Source organism: Monodelphis domestica, chromosome 1 (assembly GCF_027887165.1).
Source record: "Monodelphis domestica isolate mMonDom1 chromosome 1, mMonDom1.pri, whole genome shotgun sequence".
NCBI lineage: Eukaryota > Metazoa > Chordata > Mammalia > Didelphimorphia > Didelphidae > Monodelphis > Monodelphis domestica.
Genome location: NC_077227.1, coordinates 154128412 through 154147868, shown reverse-complemented (window position 1 = coordinate 154147868; position 19457 = coordinate 154128412).

Genomic DNA, 19457 nt, shown 5'->3' with positions numbered 1-19457 from the left:
CAAACAATTCCATTGGATTATATATGTATTACCACTCAAATTCTATTTCCATATTATTCATTTCTGTAATAGAGTAATCTTTTAAACCTAAACCCCAAATCATATACCCATATATACAAGTGATAAATCAAATGTTTTTCTTCTGCATTTCTACTCCCACAGTTCTTCCTCTGAATGTGGATAGTGTTCTTTCTCACAAGTCCCTCAGAATTGTCCTGTGTGATAGAGGCTGGTACTAGAGAAAAAGTGCCAGACTGAAGAGTATGTGAAATTGATCACCTTGATGGGAGAGGGGCCCCAGGAGTGAATTTCCGGGGGAGAGAGGACTCTGGCTGGGAGAGCTGTGAGTGTCTCTCCGTCTCTCCGTCTGGAGACATCAAAGAGAGAAGGTGGAAAAAGACTTTCTCTTGAGGGTTACCCATTTTTCCTGCTGGTGACTGGAAATCCTTCCCCCCAACATTTCCTAGTTGAAGAGACTTTCTGAAGAGAAACCTGAGCAGACTTTACCTCAATTCCTGTTGCCCAGGGGTGAGTCAACCTGACTTTCTCTCAGGGGGGTTCAGGCTGTCAAGGCCTGAGTTCCCCCCAAACTCGAGGAGGGAGGGAAAAGGGTTTAGATAGAGACAGGGACCCCCTTTTCCCACTTTCCTTTTCCCATTCTTCCCTGTCGGTTATTCCTTTTTGTATTACCTGATTTGAGTTAATATTAAAAGTTATCTGTTCTCCAAGCTGAGTGTGAATGAAAGGATCAAGGGGAGACCTTTGGGTCTTGAATAGTGGAGGGGGGACAAGAGGGACAAGAGCGAATTGGGGAGAGTAGCTTTAGTTAAGGAGGGAAGGCAGAAGGGGGAAAATCTTCAAACCCCCTCTCCTCTCTCTGAGCCAACCCTTACAGATGTTGTCTCCCTCTGTATCCCGCTTTGTGGAAGGGGGTTTCTCCTCTCTTCCCTCCCTCTCATACCAAAAGCCTGAGCCTCCCCTGAAAGGCACATTCCTTCTCTTTCTTTTTTTTTTTTAAACACCTGGATCATTGCATTGCTGCTAGTAGAGAAGTCCATTACATTGGATTGTGTCACGGTGTATCTGTCTCTGTGTACAATGTTCTCCTGATTCTTCTCCTTTTGCTCTGCATCAATTCCTGGAGGTCGTTCCAGTTCACATGGAATTCCTCCAGTTCATTATTCCTTTTAGCATAATAATCTTCCATCACTGTCATATACCATAATTTGTTCAGCAATTCTCCAATCAAAGGGCATCCCCTCATTTTTCAATTTTTTGCCACCACAAAGAGTGCAGCTATAAATATTTTTGTATGGACAGAACCTTTCCCAATTTAAAAAAAAATCTCTTTAGGATACAAACCTAGTAGTGATATTGCTGGATCAAAGGGCATGCATTCTTTTAAAACTAGGCAAATTATTTAATCTCATTCAGTCTCAGTTTCCTTATCCATAAAATGAAGATCATAATAGCAACATGCCTCTTGACATTATTAGGAGAGCCAAATGAGATAATGTAGGTAGCAAAGTGGATAGAGGACTGTGTTTGGAGTCAGGAAGACTTGAGTTCAAATTTGCATTCTGATACTTACTAGCTGTGTAACCCTGGCAAGCACTTAATCTCTGACTGCCTCAGTTTCCTCACTGGTAAAATGGAGATAAAAATAGCACCTACCTCACAAGATTGTTGTAATGATCAAATAAAGTAATGTATTGGTAGACTAGCATCCTTAAAAAAATTAGGAAACAGAGTAAGATAGAATGTAATCAAATTCTAGATCACAAAATTCAGACTGTGGGTGCTGTGGGAGTTCAGAGCCAGAAAATATCATTGTGGACTGAAATAATTAGGCATATTTTATAGAAGAGAGAGCTGGGCCCTGGAAAAGGAGGAGGAGAAGGACAAGAAAAAGAAAGAGAAGGAAGAAAAGGAGAAATAGGAGGAGAAGAGGAAAGAGAAGAATAAGGAGGATAAAAAGGAAGAAGAGGAGGAGAAAAGGGAGAAGGAAGAGAAAGAGAAGGAAAATATTTTAATAAGTCAAATATATAGAAAAACCTGTTGTTGTATTGCATATTTTTAAGCTCTGTTTCTGGGGAAGCTGAGGCTGGTGACAGTTGGAAATTTGCACTAAGACCTGCACTGATACAATGAGCTCCTGGGGAAGAGACAACTGTTGGCCTGTCTAAGGAGGGGCAAACTTTTGGGAAAATAGGAGCAGATGGGAACTCTCATGCCTCAAAATACCAGGATCTGACCTGTGAGTAGCTATTGCATTTCCAGCCTTGACTAGATAGGGAGACTCAGGAGAGAGGCAGGGGTGTGGGGGGCAGGGAGGGAAAGGGAAAGGGAAAGAGGGAGAGGAAGAGAGGAAGAGGAAGAGAGGGAGAGGAAGGAAGGAAGACAGGAAGGAAGGAAGGAAGTTAGGAAGGAAGAAAAGGAAGAAAGAAGACAGAAAAGAAGGTAAAATGCAAGAAAGGAAGAAAAGAAACAAAGAAAATGGAAAAAGAGAGAGAAAGAAAAAGGAAGGGAGAAAGGGAGGGAAAAGGTAAAGAAAGACAGAAGAAAACAAAGGAATTCAGGAGAAACAAACAAATAGAACAATTTGCTATTCCTTTGCTAAATTTAGTATTCACTTTTTAAAAAGTTGTATGACAAAAGTTTACAATAATAATATTAGATCATTTTATATAGCTTTTAAAGGTTTATAAGTCCCCTTAAATGTATGATTTCATTTGATTTGATCCTCACAATAACTCTCTGAGGTAGTGCTATTAACCTATTTCATAGATTAGGAAGCAAGATGACAGAGTTAGCGACTTCTCCATCATCATACAAGTACACAAGTGTAGAGGATAGGATTCAAACACCAGTCTACTTGACTCTAAGTGCAACATTGTGACATAGTGGCATCTCCACTATACCAGTGATACCAACCTAAAATAGAAATGGGGCCACTACTGTATATAATGTTCCCTGTGGGCTGCATATTGACATAGAAAACCACATATTAACATAACCCATGTTCTATTATATTTTTATTTATTTTGTTAGATATTTCCCCATTAAATTTTTTTTTTAAATTTTATAGTATTTTATTTGTTCATTTCCATGCATTTTTCATTAAAGACAAAGATCATTTTCTTTTCCTCCCTCCCACCCCCCGTGGCCGACGCGTGATTCCACTGGTATCATATGTGTTCTTGACTTGAACCCATTGCCATGTTGTTAATATTTGCATTAGAGTGTTCGTTTAGAGTCTCTCCTCTGTCATGTCCCCTCAGCCATTGTAGTCAGGCAGTTGCTTTTCCTCGGTGTTTCTATTCCCTCAGTTTGTCCTCTGCTTTTGGATAGTGTTTTTTTCTCCTTGATCCCTGCAGATTGTGCAGGGACATTACACCACCACTAATGGAGAAGTCCATTACGTTCGATTATACCACAGTGTATTAGTCTCTGTGTACAATGTTCTCCTGGTTCTGCTCCTCTCGCTCTGCATCACTTCCTGGAGGTTGTTCCAGTTCACATGGAAATCCTCCACTTTATTATTCCTTTGAGCACAATAGTATTCCATCACCAACATATACCACAATTTGTTCAGCCATTCCCCAATTGATGGGCATCCCCTCATTTTCCAATTTTTGGCCACCACAAAGAGCGCAGCTATGAATATTTTTGTACAAGTCTTTTTGTTCCCCATTAAATTTTAATCTTGATAGGATTGCACAAAGAAGTGTTGTGGGTGACATCTTGGCATTATTCCATGTAATTGCTTCCACTTCATATGCAATATTCTTTTAAACTCTTCTTTATATATGGAAATATCTGTTTATAGAAGATTAAGTCCATAATAAAAAAGAAAATATGATAAAAATAAGAAGAAAGAAAAGAGGGAAGAAGAGAGACATTTCCAGGACAAAACACTCACACAAACAAAGGTTCAGAGGTCAGAAAGAACAAGGTTTGGGTTTGAGTAGGTGAAGGAAATAGGGAAAGTTGCCATACTTTACTGGAGAGTCCATTTGGTGAAGAGGTAAATCCAGGTCTAGCAGGATCACAATTGAAGGAAAAAGGTAGAAAGATAATAGCTGGAATTCTTATAGGGAGTTACAGAGGTCATAAGGACATAATTTATCTTTATAAAAAGATTTTTAAGTCATAGGAATAAATGGATCCTTTTTAATTGACAAGAATTTATCTGAAATCAAGAGCAAACATTATCTATAAAGGAGATAAGCTAGAAACTTTTCTCATAAGATCAGGGGTGAAGCAAGGATGTCCATCATCTCTATTATTATTTGATATTGTATAGAAATACTAGCTATAGAAATAAAAAAGAAAAAGGAATAAAATGAATAAAAATATGGAACAAGAAAATGAAACCATCACTTTGTATTTTTTCTTGTTTTGTTTTGTGATATAGCTAATATGAAAATATATTTTGGCTGATCTTGTATGTACAGTTGATATCCTATTAATTACCTTCTCAATGCATAGGGGAGGGACAAGAGAGAGGGAGAGAACAGAAACTCACATTTAAAAAAAGAATGCTTAAAATAAAGAAAAAAGGAAAAAATTAAAAATATAAAAATGTTTAAAGCATTTTGATTTCTATAAAATAGCATTCTCTCCTTACAACACAGGCTCTTTCATTAAGATTAGAATAATGAAAGTGCTAAAGAAAAACTGACCCATAGTGATTACCATGAATAGAATATAAATAACATTTTGCACACTCAGTGCCCAACCTTCTCTCTTGAAAGGAAGGCTATGGGTTTTACCACTGGACAGCTAGAACCTAATTAATCCTTGCATTCGATTTGAGTTCTTTTGCTATGTACCATTAACTACCTTTATGTCACTGTTATTATTGTGTATGTTGTTCTCTTAGTTCTGCTTTATTCTCTCTGTTTTCAGTTTATGTACATTTTTCTTTTTAAACTTTTCTTCTTTTTCCTATAAACATTCATTTTCTTTCTTTTCTTTCTCCCCAATTCTAAAAAACAATAAAGTCCTTGTCACAGACACATGTCAATTTTTTCATGTTTTTCTGAATTCCTCATATTTGTCATTTCTTATATTTCATAGCTTGCATCAACCATAATTTGGTGTTATCGTCCAATTGATGTGTATATATGTTGTTTGCAGATTTTTATATTAAAAATAAGATTATTAATATTTTGGTATTTGAATGATCCTTCTGGCATTGACCTCCTTGGAGTGTATGTCTAGTAGTAAACACATTGAGTTAAAGAGTTTGATTAATTTAGTTGTTCTTTTCACATAATTTTGAATTGATTTCCAGAATGGTGGCACCATTTGCCACGCCACTAAAAGTCTGTTAGCTATGCATATCTTGCATATTTCTCTGCCATTATTAGATCAAATACAAGATAATGATACCATGAGCATGGGGCCATGATGTCCAAAGTAGGAGTATGCTGATGTCATTACATCTTACACAGGAGTCACCAGAGAATGCAAGGATTACTCTTAGTAGTGCTTTCCCAGGTGGAAATTTTAGCTTCCTTGGATCCACAGAGCACTGGGGTCTCTGGACAAGACCAAATGACATGGACTGTGGAGAAGGGCCTGGGAGGAGTTCTGAATCTTCTCAGGAAGGAATGGCCAGAGAGCCTACATCCTCTTTGTCAGAAATAGTGCTAAGTCAGCCAGAGGAGGAGCCACAATGAGGAAGGAAAGAATAAAAACTGCCAGGTCCTTCCCCAGCCACATTCACCAAACCCTGAGCCAAACAGGTCATAATGATGAGTTGAAGGGAGCCTGGGTGTGAGAAAATCGAAGGGAACATGGCAGACTCTGGCAAGAGCTTATGGTCCTGATCTGTGGAGACTTTTCTTGACGTCACCAGGGTCAGAGGGTAGAAGTGAATGATGCCAAAGGAAGAGAAGGCTTCCTCAGACTTGAGCACCTCATTCTAAGACCAGCTAGAGAACTGGTCTTCCCTGGCCTGTGAGCTGGTTCAGTCTTACACCTTTCCAGGTTGGGGATTTCTTTACTGGATTGGGCAGTGGGAAGAGTCCGTGTGAGGGACTGGATAGAGATGTAATTCTATCTACAAGGACGGGAACTTTACCCTTGGTGCCTTGTGGGGAGAGATCAGCTTTGGCAAAGTGGTGAAGGGATCAAAGCTGGTTTTCTCACCGCCCGCCCCTTTCAACTCTTCTTTCTCCTCTCTAGTACTATTTCCCCCTCACATCGTTTTCTCCTCCAGCTCATTGAGTTGATTCTAACTGCTTGCTTGCCTCTATTCCTCTACCATGCTCAGCATTCTCCTGGTAGCTCCTTGATGACCAGGGTCTCCCTCCCAAGTTTATCTCCTGTCCCGGGCCAGTGCTTTCAGTGTTCTCCCTTCTGAAATAAGGGGGTTAGGCTCAGGAGTTTTTAAACTTTTAAAATTTGTCATTGATCCCTTTGGTGGTCTGGTGAAACCTATAGATCCCATCACAGAATAATGTTTTTAAACATAAAAAAATAAAACCAATAGGATTGCCAAGGAGAACAATGATATAGAAATTAAGATGGACATTTTTTCCCATTTGAATTCATGGAAGGGATCTGTGGACCCAAGGCTGAGAATTGCTTGGGCGACATAATCTCCAGAGTGCTTTTAAATTCTAATTCCTTATGGGTGTTTCTTTTGTTCCTCCCTACCTTCCTTGTCATCTCTGATAATGGCAGGAGGACTGGAGACCATACTGAGTACTTGCCTGAGCCAGGTTAATTAATATCTAACCATTCAAAAATAGCCTTCAAGTGATCATAGATGGGAATATGATTTGAAAGCAAGTCAGACAAAACTCCAGGCTCCCAAACCTTCACCCCTTTGCTTGATATTCAGGTATCATCATTCTTTTGGCATTATAAGCTTTTTGCTTCAAGTTTTCCATAAAAATGTCAATATTCCTGGGACGTGTTGGCCATATTAGCTACCGGTTGGCCAATGAGAATTTAAGTGCCTGCTATAGGCCAACACTCTGCTAAGTACTGAGGATACAGAGAAGGCAAAAAACAGCCCATGCTCTCAAGGCCCATGGTCTCTGGAGTCAGAAGGCCCCGAGTTCAAATTTGACATCAGATACTTCCTAGCTATGTGATCCTGGGCAAGTCACTTAATCCCAATTGCCTAGTCTTTACCATTATTTTGTCTTAAAATTGATACTAAGACAGAAGGTAAGGAATAAAAAAAGTTTTTAAAAAGAATTTCATAGTCTAATGGGGGAGATAGCATAAAAACAATTCTGTACAAACAATATATATACAGCATAAGTTGGAGATAATTTCAGAGGGAAAGCACTAATATTAATTTATCAAAGAAAGTGAGATTTTACCTGGGACCTAAGGAACCCAGGAAGTCTTGAGATGAAAGAGAGGAGGGAGAGAGTTCCAAGCATGGGGGAAAAGTCTGTGAAAATTCTAGGAAACTAAGGAGATGAAAAATAATAGCAAGAAGACCAGTGCCACTGGACCTCAGAATATATGGAGAGAACTGAGGTATAAAAAAGCTGTAAAGGCAGGAAAGGACCAGTTAATGAAGGGCATTAGATCTCAAATAGAGGATTTTACATTTAATCCTAGAGGCAAATTGGAGCCACAGGAATTCATTGAGTAGTTTACGGTCAAATCTGCATTTAGGAAAATCAATTGGATAGCTGAATGGAGGATGGACTGAAGTGGGGACAGATTTGAAGTCAGAAGACCAGCCAGATTATTGTAATAGCCCAGATATGAAGTGAGGAAGGGCTATGCCAGGCTGGTGGCAATGTCAGAGGAGAGATGTGGGTTATAAACCCACATGGCAAGACTTGGCAATAGTTAGCCAATTGAGAACATTCCTTGGGGAAATAGGATAGCCATCCAAATATGTTGGAGGGGCCGTTTCAGGAGGGTATCAATGGGGCATCCAAAACAAACCTTACTTATTTCAGTTTGACTGAGACTTGGCCCTGTGACCTGCTGGGCTTGTGACTAGAACTAGACCATATTACAGCTGGAAGTGTCTCTTGGACCTAAGGAACCCAGGAAGTCTTGAGATGAAAGAGAGGAGGGAGAGAGTTCCAAGCATGGGGGAAAAGTCTGTGAAAATTCTAGGAAACTAAGGAGATGAAAAATAATAGCAAGAAGACCAGTGCCACTGGACCTCAGAATATATGGAGAGAACTGAGGTATAAAAAAGCTGTAAAGGCAGGAAAGGACCAGTTAATGAAAGAACGGCTCATCCAGATTTATCAAAAGAATTTTCTAACTTCCTCTTTCCCACCTCAGTGCCGTCTCAGAACACTCTCCCCTTCCCCTCTTTCCTCTATGAACAGAGGCAAGTAGTTAGAGCCAATTCAGGGTGCTAGACGAGAAAACAGAGGCAGAGAGAGATGCTATGAGTACCCAGAATCTCTGGCAAGGGCAGAACAAAGAATATGAACACTTCCACATAAACACATATGTAGCCCTTGTGCCAGAGAACTGTACAACACGAAGGGCCCAGGCACACTTTGGCGACTTTCCCCTCTCCTTCTTGGCTTGTGGCCACTGACTCCCAATGCAGAAAATCTAGGAAAATATACTAATTGAACCCCTGGTAATTCCGAGACTAACTGCTCGCTTGTAAGCACACTGTTCATATTACTGAGGAATGTTTGGTTGAGAGGAAGGAAGCCAAACAGAAATTTTAGAATGAGCAACCATCCTTCCAAAAGTCTATGGAAGCCCTTGAAGGCTTGAACAGTCTTGAGGATGAAGGTTCCTTGATGTAGGCCCCTTCACAAGGCCTCTAAAGTTAGAGGGGTGGTACAATTGTTCAATGCCTTCTCCCAAGTAGGAGATGAAGGCAAAACCATCTTCTGGGACTTCTCTCTGACCATTATTCTCTTCTTGCAGGTCCTTGTTCTTTTAAAAATTTTTTTATTTTAAATTAAATTTTATTTTTAAACTCTTACTTTCTGCCTTAGTAACAACTCTAAGATAGAAGGGAAAGGACTAGGCAAATGAGATTTAGTGACTTGCTCAGGGTCACACAGCTAGAAAGTGTCTGAGATCACATTTGAACCCGGGACCTCATGACTCCAGGCCTAGTTCTCTATCACTCTGCCACCTAGCTGGTCCTTGTTCTTCATACTGTCTTTGTTTATCTGTTCTTCCTGGTTACTAGTCCTGTTCCCCAAATCAGTATTCTTTCAGGAAGACATTTTTTTCCCTCAGATATTCAAACAGGAAAGAGCCAAATATCCCAGATTTGAAATTTTTAAAAAATAAAATATATTTTATACAAATGTATAAAAATATATGTATATGTGCACATACATATACATAAACATGTATATGCATACACATATGTATATATATACATATACATGTTTATGTATAGAATGTTTATATATATATGAAAAAAAATATATGTGTGTGTGAGTATATGATTCATGGTTCAAAAAAGCCCCCAAAGTTCATCACTTAGTGGTCAGATTCCTGATGGTGAACTTCTCTGGTCAGATTGAGACTGGTCTCCAGACTTCAGATGGTATTGAGATAACACTCAAAATCATTTTATTTAATTTCATTCATTTATTTATATTATTTATGCCAATAGAGTTTTGCCAATTCTGATGTGAGATTGCAGTTATCCAGATAATAATGCTAAAGCTGTTTCTTTTCCAATTGCAGAGTAGTTAGTCAACTCCGTGGTTTTCCTCAATGAACATTACATTTTTTAAAAGATGAAGGAACCAACAAAGGGAAATTTTTTTCTGGATCTGATGCTCAACACTGAAGAGGAACTGTGGTGGACATAATGGTAAGCTTCAGGGGAAGTGACTGCTCTACTTTAGAATGTGTGAAAGAAGAAGAGGAACCTTGAGCCTAGTCTCACATCTACCTTAGATTTTTGGAGAGCAAATTTCAAAGGGTTCACAAAGATAGAATAGGAGAGCTAAGTGCATTGCAAATATTTCAATTGATCAATCTAAACAAATCAAGCTCAGGAAAGTGAGACATAGGCATCTTGGAGTAATAATCCAGACTTAGTTTTTTTTTAATTTTTATTTTTTGGTTTTGTTTTATCTTATAAGCATTTATTTTTTATTATAATAAATTTTCATTTCCCCCCCAGATTACATCAATACAATTTTTCAACATTTGTTTTCTGATATTTTACAATCCATGTTCTCTTTCTCCTTTCCACCCCTATCTCCTGTGAAGAAGGCAGATCATCTAATATAGGTTGTACATATATTATCATATAATAAATATTTCCATGTTTGTATTGTGGAAAAAGATACATATTGTTTTCACTAGAGAAAAATTAATTGAGAAAGTAAAGAACAATATATTTCCATTTGCATTTAGACTCCATCTGTTCCTTCTATGGTCATGAGCTCCTTGCCTCATTGATAGTATTTTGTTCATTCACAAGTGATCATCATAAATTATTGCTATTACTGTGTTTAATGTTCTCCTAGTTCTGCTCATTTCACTTTGCATCAGTTCATATAAGTTTTTACAGGTTTTTTGGTGATCATCTGGTTTGTCATTTCTCATGACACAATAGTATTCCATTACAACTATATACCACAACTTGTTCAACCATTCTCCAATTAACAGACGTTCCTTCAGTTTCCAGTTCTTTGCCACCCCAAAAAGAGTTGCTATAAATATTTTTGTACCACTATGTCCTTTTCCCCATCTATCATCTTTTTGGGATATAGTCCTAATAATCGTATTGTTGGGTCAAAGGGTATTCATGGTTTGGTGGCCCTTTAGGCATGGTCCAGACTGGGTTTTATAGTCTTCACAGCATCAATGCCCTGAGCAAGAAGTAATCTTTGGAGTGGTCCCAGGAATGGGACCCCAGCCCTCAGAACCAGTCCCATAGAAGTCCTACTAGATAAGGTCATGATATTTGATGGGACCAAAGCTTTGTTGAAACTGAGTTATTTTGAGCTTATTCCTCCAGAAACTGAGCTATTGTAGGTGAAGTACTTAGAGGTATTAAGGAATATGTACTTTGTTTTTGCTATATCTTTGATGTAAAAATTCCTTTGCAAAAGCTGCCTGACATATATAAATATATACATATATATTTTAAACATTTACCTTCAACCTTAGAATCAATACTGTGTATTGGTTCCAATGCAGAAGAATAGTAAGGGCTAGGCAATGGGGGAGAAGTGACTTGTCTAGGATCACCCAGCTAGAAAGAGTCTGAAAAGCTACTTGATATTAAATGGCTAAGAGGAACTGGAGAGCTAATCATAGACCCCTAGCAACAGGAGTAGAGAGTAGCATAGTCAGTTGGAGTTTGAGCTGATAGCTTGATAAAAGATACTCTGACCCATCAGGGTTACCCACAGGAGCCCTGAGGGGAAATGTTCCTGGTTTGACACATCTTTTGTTGTTGTTCAGTCATTTTTCAATTGTGTCTGACTCTATGCCACCCTGTTTTTTTTTTTTTTTGACAGAGGTATCCATCTTAGGATTGCTATTTGGTCACCTGTACTCAGTGAAAGAAACAGGAAGAAGAGGCAGTTGGAGAGATTTGAGGTTCAGTTTCAGGTCCGCTGCTAACATGGGTGCTCAGTGTTAAATTCAGGAAGTTGCCTTTGCTTCAGGAAGTAAAGAGGTGGAGGAAAAGATCCTTTCCTACCGCTTAGATGCAAATCTAAGAGAGAACCATATGCTGGGCAGATGGGGAAAGAAGAGAACATAAAAAGATGGAATCACTCTTTTGAAAGTCTGGGCTACTTTTCCTGACCGTGGCTAATCTTTTTATTTATTATTTATTTTTAAAATTTTTATTTAATTAATCAATTTAGAACATTTCCCCCTGGTTACAAGAATAATGCTTCTTCCCTCCCCACTCCTCACTCCCTCCTGTAGCCAACAGTCCATTCCACTGGGTTTTACATGTGTCCTTGATTGAAACTTATTTCCATGTTGTTGATGTTTGAATTAGGGTGATCATATCCCCATCGATCCATGTGATCAAGCAGTTGTTTTTCTTCTGTGTTTCTACTCCCACAGTTCTTCCTCTGGATGTGGATAGCGTTCTTTCTCATCAGTCCCTCAGAATTGTCCTGGATCATTGCATTGCCACTAATAGAGAAGTCCATTACATTTGATTGTGCCATAGTGTATCTCTCTCTGTGTACAATGTTCTCCTGGTTTTGCCCTCTTCACTCTGCATCAATTCCTGGAGGTCGTTCCAGTTCACATGGAATTCCTCCAGTTCATTATTCCTTCTAGCTCAATAGTATTCCATCACCAACAGATACCATAATTTGTTCAGCCATTCCCCAATTGAAGGGCATCCCCTCATTTTCCAGTTTTTTTGCTACCACAAAGAACGCAGCTATGAATATTCTTGTACAAGTCTTTTTCCTTATGATCTCTTTGGAGTATAAACCCAGCAGTGCTATGGCTGGCTCAAAGGGCAGACAGTCTTTTTGAGTGGCTAATCCTTTTAGACAATCTCGATGTCAGAGAAAGTGGGGAAAATGGCATATATTGGAAACCAACCAGAAACTTCTAATTTTACATGTAATAGCAAGGGCTATTAGAAGGAATGGGCCAAGGCTTCAGGAGACAGCCCAGTCTAGAAAATGGGGTAGGATTCCTCTGATTATCCTATTATGTTGTAATGGTGGAAATTTAGCCTTTAGGATTGAGGTAATATTGAACAATGGCCGCCAAGGAATTTACTTATGAAATTCCTAAAATGAAACACTCAAGTCAGAATGGAGTTTATGGAGGTTTAATCACACTGGGAGTAGGGAAAGGAGAGGGAGAGAAGGAGAGAAGAGAAAAAGGGAAAGGGGCTACTCAACCTCTGACCAAGGCAGAGGGAGTTTTTAGGCCCAAAGGGCCAAGGTGGAAAGAATCAGTCCTTAACTCACGTGAGTGATCTGAAGGAAAGCTGTCTGCGGGCATCCTCTCTGTCCAAGCTCCTAACACCAACTCTCCTCTGGCTCTCTCCACAGGAAGTGCGCGAATTCCAGAGGCTGTTCCCTACCTCACTTCCTGTGTCTCACAAGTGCCAATGGTTGGCTCTAGCTTAGCTTAGGACAGCCCAGGTGGGCAGTTAGTTATTTCTGATTTGTCATTGACTAGCACATGCCCGTGTAGTGTGGGTGTGCACAATTTTTGGGTGCTATACCAAGATGGAGACTTTTAAAATTCACAATGTATAAAAATTATTTAAAATAATTTTCAATGTAATTTCTGAGAGGAGAGAGGCAGAAACTGGGGAAATCAGAATAGGTTTGCTAAAGAAAATAGCTCTTTATCTAGGGCAGGAGGAAATTCAGGAGTATATGATGCAATTATGAAGAGCAGATCATTGTGGCACAGAATGCTTTAGAATCAGGGGATCTATGTTCAAATTCTGCTCCTGCTATTCTGTACATTTGTATTCTGTGGTAAGACAGTCATTCAACTTCTCTGGCAGCTAGGTGGTACGGTGAATAGAAAACTGGTTTTGGAGTCAAGAAGATCTGAGTTCAAATTTGTCTTCAGACATTTGCTAGCTGTGTGACCCTGAACAAATAATTTAATCTCTGCCTCAGTTTTCTCAAAGGTAAAATGGGAATAATAATATTATCCTACCTTTTAGGGTTATTTTGAAATGCCTGGCAGACAAAAAACATGTAATAAATATTTATTCTTTTTCCAAGGTGATTGGATCACCTGGCCTTAAGGTTCCTTCTAGCTCTTTTTTCTATGATGCTATGAATATGTTCCTTGTGTGAGGGAACAAAGATAGGAGATGGGATGCTGTTAACACCCTCTTAGTACCATAAGCTCTATGAAGGCAAGAAATCTGTCATCTACAATCTTTGAATATCTTCCAAGGATTAACACAAGAAATAAAAATAGTTGTTGAATTTACCATATACTACCTAGAATTATTCATTGTCTTTTCACTATAAATTCCTGGAGGGCAGGACTGTATCTTCCTGAATATTTCTTTGTTGTGCCCTACAGCACCTGGGACAGTGATCTGCTCATAGCAGTTTTCCGAAAAGCACTTCTTTATGGATTGATAGATTGATTCCTGGCAAAGGAGTCAGTCTGATTTCCTAGCTTTCATCAGCCAGTGTGTGAACTCCAGGCTCTTCAAACCAGCCTGAAAAAATGATAAAAGATTTTGGAACACTCATTTACATTGCGAGGGGCACTGAGAAATGGGGTAACTTATCCTTAAAGTGATTTGGTCACAGGAAACAATGCTTATAAAACCAGCCATCCTCTTTGACCTAGAAATCCCACCACTGGGAATTTACATCCAAGGTCAACATGGTCATAGGTAAAGAGCTGCCCATTCCCTTCCACCTTGTAATCCCACCATAGAGAATAGAAGTAACTGAAGATGACTTCAAATGAGGAAAGAGCTATTTGGTCAGAAAATGACTGTTAAAAATTATTTCTGAATGCCATCAGGAAAAAATACAAGAAAGAAGAGAACTATTTACTCAAAGCTGTTAATAGTTGTTTTATGTGTAATAGCAAAAACCTGGAAACAACCTAAAAGTCCAACAGGGAATGGATAAACAGAGAGTGACACATCAATGTAATGGAGCCCTAACTTGCCATAAAGAATGATAAAAATGGGGAAAATTCAGAAATGTGGAAGGTTTTTTTGGGAAATTACATGAAATGGGACAAGTAGTATAAGTATTCACATTGACTACATATATGTTTTTTTTTAATGTACACAAATGGCAGCATAGAGTGGTGAACTTGGAGTCAGTAGGCTTAGGTTCTGGTTCCATTTGACAAGTGGCTCAGTGAATAGAACCCTTGGCCTGGGATCAGGAAGACCTGAGTTCAAATCTAGCCTTAGATATTTACTCTCTCTGTGACCCTGGGCAAGTCACTTAACCCATTTGCCCTAATTTACTGGAGAAGGAAATGGCAAACCATTCCAGGATTTTTGCCAAGAGAATCTCATGGACTGGCTCTGTCCCCTGATGTACAATTCTAAGGTCTCATGGTCCATGTTGTCATGAAGAGTTGGACCCGATTGAACAGAAACAACAACAACAGTATCCAAAGTTTCTCATCAGGCTAAATCTGCCATTTGGGACTCAGCCAGACTGTTTAAAAATCCTGGCAACTAGTCTGTGAAAATGAGCCCTCTTAATGTAGCAACAATAATAAAATCTACATGGATTCCATGAGAAGGAAGGAATTCAAGTCTCTAAATTACATCTAACATGAGGGACCTGTAGGAAAAACAATGAGTAAAGCACCAGACCTGGAGTCAGGATCAAATCTAGCCTCTCACAATTGCTAGCTGTGTGACCCTGAGCAAGTCACTTAACCTTGATTATCTAGCTCTTGCCACTCTTCTGTCTTAGAATCAATACTAAGATAAAAGGCAAGGGTGTAAAAAATTATATCTTACATAATCAGTTTTACTGTAATCAAGGTGTATACAAAGATATTTTTTCTATGTCCCAGGCATAGTGTACTAGTCCTTGATCACTCCTGTCATTATTAGCATGCCTCCAGCCCTTGACTAAGTGACAGTTAGATTAGATGATCCCTGAGGTTCATTCCAGCTCTAACAAGACCAAATCAGGAAGTTGGGAGAGTTTGTTTCTGGGGCTCCAGCACTTTGTTTTTTCTGAATTCATCTGCCCCCTTAGGCTTTCTCACGTACTCAGTGTCCTCATGCTTCTTCTCTGGTTCCTCCTATCAAAACTCCCTTCTCAGAAAGGATTTGATAAGTCAGAGACCCCAACATGTCACTAACCCGTGGGGCTTAATGTGTTCTTTCTCAGGATATATTTTCAGAGTACAAAGTTCCCATTTGGCTTGGATCCAAAGAACAAAACTCTGATGGTGGAATTTCAAATAGTTGTTGGGCTGGTTGGGTCGGTATCTGGGGGAGAAGGAGACTTCCTTTCCTTTCTTTTGCCTCCTGAAGTCCTACACATAGGTGATCCCCCAGTCTGCCAAGCATCAGACTGACCCTGGTTAACACTAATAATCACAAATCTCACTTAGATGATTTTGTTTGCAACGGCTATCCATCGTTACAGCCTGGGGAAGACGGGAGCTGTATTTGTCTAGGAATCCTGTGCTCCAGTGGAAGGAGTCATGCTTCTTGAGGCAGAGGACATTGGTTTAGATCCCGCCTCTGAGCCTTATTACCTGTGTGACTGTGTGATCCTTCACTTCACTGGGCTCCAGTTCTCTGTCTGTAAAGAGCGGAGGTTGGACTCGGTGGCTTCTTAGGTTCCTTACCTGTCAAGATCTATGGCCATTCATAAGAATGCCAAAGTGAGATTGGCTGAGCCATTATCTAGGATTAGTCAAAATGTATCTTCTCCCTTTTAGGTACTATATCACAATGGGAATGGTGAATACAGAGAAACATGGAAGAATAATGGGAACTTATTTAAAGTGAAATAAGTAAGGGTCAGAGGCAGCTAGATGACTCAATGGATTGAGAACCAGACCTAGTGATCAGAGGTTTTGGGTTCAAAATTGACCTCTGACATTTCCTAACTATGTGACCCTGGACAAGTCACTTAATCCCAATTGCCTAGCCCTTACTTTTCTTCTGCCTTGGAACCAATACAGGGCATGGGTTCTAAAGACAGAAGGTAAGGGTTAAAAAAAAAAACAATTAAAAATAAAGTAAGCAGAGCTAGGAAAGCAATAAACAGTAGGGCCTCATTTTTACTTGAACTCAACACACATAAATTCACATATACTTGCCTGGCAATTAAAAAAATAAAAGACATTGTTGATAGAGCTGTGAACTGATACAACCATTCTAGAAAGCAATCTGGAATCATGTCCAAAGGGCCAGAAAACTAGGCATATCCTTTGACTCAGCAACACCACTACTAGGTTTGTATCCCCAAAAGATCAAAGATAGGGGAAAAGGGCATACTTGTATGAAAATGTTTATAACAGTTCTTTTTGTGGTGGCAAAGAGCTGGAAACTGAAGGGATGTCCATCAGCTGGGGAATGACTGAACAAGTAGTGGTATATGATTGTAACAGAATACTATTGTGCTATAAGAAGTGACAAACAAGATGATCGCCAAAAAACCTGTAAAGACTTACATGAAGTGATGCAAAGTGAAGTGAGCAGAACCGGGAGAACATTGTATATAGTAACAGCAACAATGTGCAATGATCAGTGAGGTTTCCCGAACCTGCTAGAAGTCACAAGGTAGGAAGATAGAAAAAGGATAGAAGATTTGTATACCACGAAGGGCATGAGGGAGCCAAGTTCTAGATATGAGACGGCAGAAATGAGTCAGAAACCAGGCCTTATTAATTATAATGGAGCCACAGCAAAACCCCGATCAGTCTGGACCTCTTTCCGAAAGGCTAATCCTGTCCAGTGATCCAAATTTAATACCACACACAGGTCGGAGACATGATAGAGAAAAGAAAGTGCCTGGCCGAAGGCCAGGTCCCAGGTGAGAGAGATAGAGAAGGAAAGGAATTAAAGATGGAGCTTGCAAGGACAGGCATCAGTGAGAGCTGACATCCAAGAGAGGGGCGGAGATTGCTGTGGCTGCTTTTAATGTCTTTGATATGCAAATATACACAATACATAGGGATGATTATCATTGGTTAACGACAAGGTATAGGTGTGGTTTCTCTTAGCCAGGTGAGCACAAAGAAACCTGTTCTCCCACCTCACCTGGGGGAAGCTGGGGTCAAGGGTCAGAGGCTTTTCTAGCCATGCGCAAGACTGAGCATGCTCTCTTCTAAGCCACTCTGTACATACTAACTGTTTCTCTTGCCCATAGCTAGGGGTGGACTGCTACAATCAGCTAAGAATGACTTAACTATTATCAACAAGACAAGGATCCAGGACAACTCCAAGAGACTCATGATGGAAAAGGCTATCCACTGCCATAGAAGGAACTGATGAAATCTGAATGCAGGCTGACACATATCATTCTTCACTTTATTTTCTCCATGAATTTTTCTCTAGTTGGTGATATGTGTCTTTTTTCACAACATGATGAATGTGGAAATGTATATCTTATGATAACACATGTACAATCTTTATCATATTAGCTGCCATCTTGGGGAGGAGGGAAGGGTGGGCAAGAAGAATGTGGATTGCAAAATGTCAGAAAGCAATTCTTAAACTTATATTGAAGTAAAAAAATTAAAAAAAATTTAAAGAAAAAACAAAGGTAGGAAAATCTGTAAAATAAAACATTTTAATTTTGAGCTAAATCTATGCCATTTTCCTAGTCACCATAGTCTTGCAGCAGTTTGCCCAATCAAGCTCATTCTGGCACTGAGAAGCTTTAGTGTAAGTCATTACATTGTTTTGCACCAAATATGAGCTCTTATATCAGTCTTTGTCCTTAGTTCTCATTTGTAATAGGTCATGTCTCTGTCAGAGCAGTGTCTTTCCTTGTTTCATTAATGCTGGTTATTAATAATGGCCCCAAAGTACAAGAGTAGTGATGCTGGTGGTTCTGATAAACCAAAGAAAAGTTGTGAAGTGTCTAGATATGTTTGTAAAAAGAAATATTTATTAAATAATGGTATTTGCTATCATGCTTGATTTGCAACTTACCCCAAGAGTCTTGGGTCCTACTGTATATAATAAACACAATTATGTAAAAGGAGAGAACAAAAGAAAATGAAATGCAATGCTGTGAGATTATAATGATCAAGGTTGGCTCTGAAGAGGAGGTAAGAAAATGCCCTTTCCTTACTTTATCTAACTTTATATATATTGTATGTATAAACTGTTCTAACATTTTTTTTAAACCTCTACCTTCTGGGTCCAGCTGGGTGGCTCAGTGGATTGAGAGCCAGGCCTAGAGACAGGAGATCTTAGGTTCAAATCTGACCTCAGACACTTCCTAGCTGTGTGACCCTGGGCAAGTCACTTAACCCCATTGCCTAGCCCTTACCATTCTACCCTGGAACCAATATACAGTATTGATTCTAAGATAGAAGGTAAAGGTCCTTACCTGTAAGGACCTTTACCTTCTATCTTAGAATCAATACTGTATATTGGTTCCAGGGTAGAATGGTAAGGGCTAGGCAATGGGGTTAAGTGACTTGCCCGGGTCACCCGTCTCTGAGGCCAAATTTGAACCTAGACCTGGCTCTCAATACACTAAGTCACCCTGCTGCACTCCCAACATTGTTTTTTTTTTTAAATGGATTTCTCCATTCTTTAATAGGGCAACATTTCAAAGGCAGAAGTCTAAGCTTTCTGAAGAGGGCAGGGAGAAGGAGCAGAAGTAAGAAAGAGAACATAGTATAGGAAGGAGGAAGAAAATAAGCATTTATGTAGTGCCTACTATGTGCCAGGCATTGTGCTAAGTGATTTTTATAAATATTATTTCATTTGAAATAGACTGGATAGAGTGTTGACTTTAGACTTAGGAAGTCTTGGATTCAATTCTTATCTCTGATTCTTATTAGCTGACAGTTTACAAGTATGTCATTTA